Raw genomic sequence first — 6248 nt, forward strand, 5'->3', positions numbered from 1 at the left:
GCACACACTTGATCCTCCCCAATCACCTTTCCAACATACTTATGCATACGATTTGACAAACATTTACTAAACACCTTATAATCTGCATTCAACAACGTAATCGGCCTCCAATTCTCCACTTTTTTCCTTTCACCTTTCTTATAAATCAGCGCTACCACTCCATCCTTCATAGACTCACTCAGAACACCATTCTGCCACATATATTTAAAAACTTCAAAAAAATCCTCTCCCATCCATTCCCAAGCTCTCATATATAATTCCACAGGAATTCCATCTTTCCCAGGCGTCTTATTCTTTTTTGTATCAAATACACTTTTTTTAAACTCTTCCATTGTCACTTCAACACACAACTCCTCCTTATCTTCCTTATCTTCCTTTTCCAACTTACCTTCCAGACCTCTTACAACATCCTCCATTAAATTCTTATCCACCCATTTCTTTGCATACAAACATGAATAAAACTCTTCTATTTCTCTCATAACTCCATTCCCACTTACACATTGACCTTTCCTATTTAAGATCTCATTCATGTCCTCTTTTTTCCCACACACCTTTTTAAAGAAAAACCTTGTACACTTCTCATTCTCTTCTAACATCATAACCTTTGATCGAAAAATAATTTCTTTGCCTTTCTTCTCCATAATTTGTTTCAATTCCTTTCTTGCTTTCATCATCAAATCCTCAACATTCACACCTAACCCACATAATCTCTTCAACCATTCTATCTTCACAATCACTTCTTTGTATTCATTCCTCAACAATCTTGCTTTCTTGTAACCCCACCTTCTAAAAAACACTTTTACTCTAACCTTCATCCAATCCCACCATCTTAGCACATTCTCAAACTCTTTCTTTCTTTCCTTCCATTTCATATTCAATCCTAAAAAGGTCAATTATTCTCTCATCATCCATCAAACTAATATTTAGTTTCCAATACCCTTTCCCATACGCGCTTCCTATTTTCCCTTCAACACAACACCTTAACGCCATATGATCAGAAAACACAACATCCTCTTGCCAATATTTAACACAGTTAATACTTATGGATAGAAAAATAAAATCTATTCTTGATACTATACTCCCTTTCTCCGACTTAAATGTGCACGGTGGTGGTTTGCCCATCCTGAGTTCAGAAGTATCTATAAGAGAAAAATCACTGATTAATTTATGCAACATCTTACTAGACACATCTGTTTTCTCCCCTTCTAAAGCACAATTAAAGTCTCCTAATAATATAGTTTCCATTCTTCCTACCAAAAACATATTCAATTATCCCAACAAATCCGCTCGTTCTTCTTTTTTTGTTGACGCATACACATTCACTACCCTAAATTTTCATTTTTTGTATCTTATTACTGCTACCACACATCTCCCAGCCTCCACCACTCTATAAGAATCAACACTCATATCCTTATTTTTTAACAAGATCCCTACCCCTGAATTTCTATTTTCACAAGATCCTGACCATACTGAATCACCATACTCCCATTCATCCTTACTTAAAGCTTCCGCAATCCCACATTCTTGCAAACATATAATATCCACTACTTGGTTTTTTAAGAAATCGAAAATTGCCACCCTCCTTGCCCTAGACTTCATCATGCGCACATTCACGGATAAGAGATGACAGAGAGTTTTGTCCCCCATGTTAGGATTTTTTTCCTGACATAATTTTCAATTCCCCACATATGCCTCAACCTTCTTCTCCTTGAAGGGGGTAACCACAAGTAAAGTCCCCAGTCACGGCTTCGTCTAAAAACGACATATCGTTTGCCATGTCCTGGCTTGGGAAGACCCTTTCCTCTCTGGGGCTTGCGCCTTCACTTAATGGTGACAACAACCTTGGTCTTTTAGCAGATAGACTTATAGCGAGGTCATCAGCACTTGTTGCTGTTCTGGTGGATTCCTTTAGAATGCTCCTCCTCCTCATTTCCTTCTTGTCCGCCTTCCCAAGGCATTATTGGAGTCTTCACCTGAGAAGTCTCCATTTCTCCCTCGCCCTGCAGGCCCGTGACCTCATCTGATGGCACCGGGAAATCCATCAGACCTAGAGAGATATCCATTTCACCTCCAGCTCCTCCTTCCTCCTCCACAAGACCTCCATCTCCTCCATCATTCCCAGGATCACTGGTTCCAGCAGTATCTTCTTTCTGAACCTGCTTTTGGAACCTTTCAGGGACCGGAGGCAATGTTTTAATGGCTTCTGAATATGTTTTGGGTTTTGACTTAGGCCTAGTATTCAGGCTACAATCTCTGAAAACATGCCCTTCTTTGCCACACACGTTACATACTGGAGGATTTGTACAGGACCTAGTAAAATGTCCCTCTTTATTGCAATTGTAGCATCTTAGAATAGGCTCCCTACACTCCTCCACAGTGTGACCATAGATTCTACACCTCCGACAAAATACTGGGTTACCAGGGAAAAACAAAAAGCCACGATCTCTCTCGATCACAAATTTCATTGGAGGGTAGCATAATCCACCTGGGCAAGACACATCGGCTCTGAATCTTACAAAGAACTTGTACTTTCCAGTCCAAATCCCTTCAGAATTCAGCACTCTATGCGAGAAGCGCACTTCTTCACAATACCTCCTCAAAAAGACAGCAATATTCTCTAAAGGTATATATGGATTATGCAAAAACACCACCAAAGGTATATCATCATTATATAGCAGTACAAAAGTAACACCATCCAAAGCCGGATCATTCTCATAACCTCTTAAAAAGGTCAATAGGTTATGACAAGCAGGCGAATTAGTCAGTACAAGGGTATAGCTTCCTTTTCTCGGATCCTGTAAACATAAGATCTCCTCCCTTCTGACATGTAAAAGCTTAAACAATACCTCATGTACCAAGAATTCCAATGTGAATTTCTCTCTCTTTTTTTCCTCGATGTCGATCCGAAACCCGTTATTGACCCGGTAATCTCCGGTCCCTGCCGAACGAATGGTGACGCCCATCCTGCTGTCATCTGTCGTCCTCCGTACGTCGATCGCCTCCTCAAACCTCAGCCTTGGCTGCATCCGGACAAGCCATGATCGCAGCCAAAAGGCCGAGAAGCGATACCCGCTCGGCCTCGACAACGGGGCTGCTGTTTGCCAACGCAGAGCACTTCTCAAGGCAACAACCTATAAGCCACAGACACAGTCCGGGAGGCTTCTTTCTCTCACAAACCAGGGAAAATGTGCGTCCTACGCTCTGGAATCACCAGCATGCTCCACTTCGTGTTTTTCGTATCTGCAATACTCCGCCCACCACTTTTGGTCACGCCTTTTCTTCGCAAGCAATTCCTGGTGCCAAAGCACACCAAGCAGAAAAACTGATAAGGAGTGAATGGAGAGTAGTGAAGAAAAACAAACAAAAGGGGTATGCGTTGTTGATTGTGATGTCACTGCCCCATTGTTGAGTGTTCCGTCAGGGCCCTTGTGATGTCATCCACTGACCTAACCTTACTTGACCTCTGACCTGACAAGCCTTTTGTGACCCGTGCAGTTTTCCGTCCATTGGCCAGACAAGGCAGGTCCAGCTGTTGCTGATACATAGGAAGTCCTGGACTACTTTTTAGCCTCCAAGTCATCCATCCAGTGCAAAAGATCCACAAGAGGGAGACACAGGCAAACAAACTTTACTTATTTACTAAAGCACTAGGAAAGCTAAATTGGTTACATCAAGACAACTTGCTACAAAAGGGTCAATTCACAGGAACAACTCAGCAGCTCGCCCAGGTGCGCACTAGAGGCCCAAATAAAACCCAAGGTGCGTGGAGTGGAGGTCCAAACACTTCATTCAGGTGATATCCAAACACTTCATTCATTCAGGTGATAAGCCAATTAACCCAACAATTAAGCCATCAATCTTAATTGGATTTGGGGTGTGAGGAGAGGTGACTGGCTGGTTGGGTTGGTTGCTTGGTGCTGGAACAAACCCACACACAGCTGATGCAATTTGGAGATTGACAGGCTAGATGCAGCAGCAGCAGGTATGCAGAAAGCAGCACAGCACAGCCCTCACAGAGGAGAAGCTGAAGTGCAGACTCCTGAGGCAGGACACAGCAACTTTCCATTTGCTTGCTGGAGGGATGCTTGACATCCATCACTCAATTTGATTCAGTTTTTTTTATACTGGAATAGAAAGGGTGCACCGGTCCTGGAGGTACTGCAATACCAGGTCAATGCATGGAGTGGACAGAGCAAGCTCTTTTTCCATCTCCCTGTTCGAAAAATCCATTTAATATATGGTCCCCAGATAGGGGACGTATCAGATATTAAACTGATAAGAACAGATTTTTTTTTTTTTTTTTTTTCCTCAGTATTTAGACATTAATATACTTATCAATCCACTCCAACTGTGGCTCAAACCATATAATGTCTGCTATACATCATAGGAACCTACTGAAACTAAAAAAACTAAATAATGATCAAGATTTACTCACGTAATTTTTCCATTGGGATGTTCTCCACATACCTTCCGCTTTATCCTCCCCAATTCTCTTCTTGTCAAGTAAAAAAATTGTGAATACTCTGGATAAAAACACTTTCACACATTCTTTTGGAGATAGGAGTACGTTTTTAAAAACAACAAGGTTCCTGGTATCCCATATTACTTCTTTAAAAACAGTAAACACCAACCAACAGATACGTGAGTTAGATAAAATCCTAAAATCTTGACCAATAAAAACCTTTTCATAACTAAAACTTCTCCATCCTGTAAGTGCAATAAAAAACCCTTCTAAGATCCTAAAAACTTCTTTGGCGTAAAAGCAGCCCCAAAATAAATGACAGAGGTCTTCAATACCCCCACAGCCTTCTCTAGGACATTTATCAGACGCTCCCACACCCCTAAAATTCATAAAAGATCTTGTTGGGAGGCACCCATGAAAGCAAAGCCATGCAATGTCCTTTTGTTTGTTTGAAAGGCCTAAAACATTAAAAAGCTTCCAGATTTTTGCCGCCTGTGTAGTACTGCAGAATGGAACATCACATTGGACTTCGTCTTTCCTCCCAACTTTAACTATTTCACTTTTCTCAGTTTTGCTTAGGAGGCTAAGCCTGTGTTGATCATAAAAGGATCTGAGCACCACATAAAACCTAGGTATTACAAACGCCATTGGTCTACCCAGCTCCTTTTCACACCAACTCCATCTTATGAATAACCATCCTGCCAGATACCTACACATGACGGCGGTTCGATTATTGCACTTTAAAATCTTAAAAATTACTAAAAAATAATGCATCCTGATAAAAAAAATCTAAATTAGGGAAGTCATACCCACCGAGTTCTGTCTTAGACATCACAATAGTTCTTCTAACCTTTTCCATTTTGGATCCCCAGAAGAAGATGAAGAGCTTTCTTGTCATTCTTCTCATCCATAGTTTTCCCGGTGGTAAAATAATTGAAGTATATAAAATTAGGGGTAAAATCACAGACTTAATAATTAAAATTTTCCCTTTTAAAGATAACTGTCTCAATTTCCAAAAATTCAGTTTCTTTTCCACTTTTACTTCTAAAACTGCATGGCTCTTTATACCTTTGTTATCTTTCTCAAAAATCACCCCTAAAATCTCTGCTTCCTCCTTATTTGGGATACCAGGCACATTAATATCCACTTGTTTTCCAAAATTTACCAATTGACACTTGCCCCAGTTAATACTCATACCTGAGATGCCACAAAATATCTTCAAGTGCAAGTTCACTCTGTTCAAATCAGCTTGAGATTGGCACGCAAATACTACGTCGTCCATATACCCGAAGGATTTAATTTTATTCCCCGAACCTCCAGGCAAAAAAAAAAAACATCCACGCTGTAAAGGGGGAAATATTAATCACCAATATTATGCGAATATTGATAATTAATATTCATAAATAGGAGGAGCCGTCTAGTGATGACTCCGCCTATTTATGCCTTTATATAATAATAACACAATACTTTCGCTATACTTTACACTAATCACTATGCTCGCTGCATGCGCCTAACTCACTACCGCTAACAAGTACACACTACACAAAGGGTACAAATATAACGGTATTTATTAACAACTGACACACACGATATACAGTAAATACACAGCCTAAACTACACTACACGTTCCCAAATTCCACCCATAAACTATCTATACAATTCACACATACAAGTATAGTAACAGCCCACCTGTCTGACTGATCACTGTCCCTATGGGGTACAAGGGGTTAAACACAACAGTGGCTCTGCAGGGGTAATACCTGCAGGCCAAGGAATACAGGGTTAA

The 6248-nt window shown here is 40.6% G+C and overlaps 1 non-coding gene across 1 annotated transcript; it reads right to left on the minus strand.

The window, feature by feature from the left end:
• Window positions 1-4133: 4133 nt before the first annotated feature.
• On the minus strand, window positions 4134-4329 carry LOC122942725. Its single transcript, XR_006390668.1, has one exon. It is a non-coding gene; the product is annotated as a U2 spliceosomal RNA (small nuclear RNA).
• Between the last annotated feature and the right edge of the window lie 1919 nt (window positions 4330-6248).

Source organism: Bufo gargarizans, chromosome 6 (genome assembly GCF_014858855.1).
Source record: "Bufo gargarizans isolate SCDJY-AF-19 chromosome 6, ASM1485885v1, whole genome shotgun sequence".
NCBI classification, from domain to species: Eukaryota; Metazoa; Chordata; class Amphibia; order Anura; family Bufonidae; genus Bufo; species Bufo gargarizans.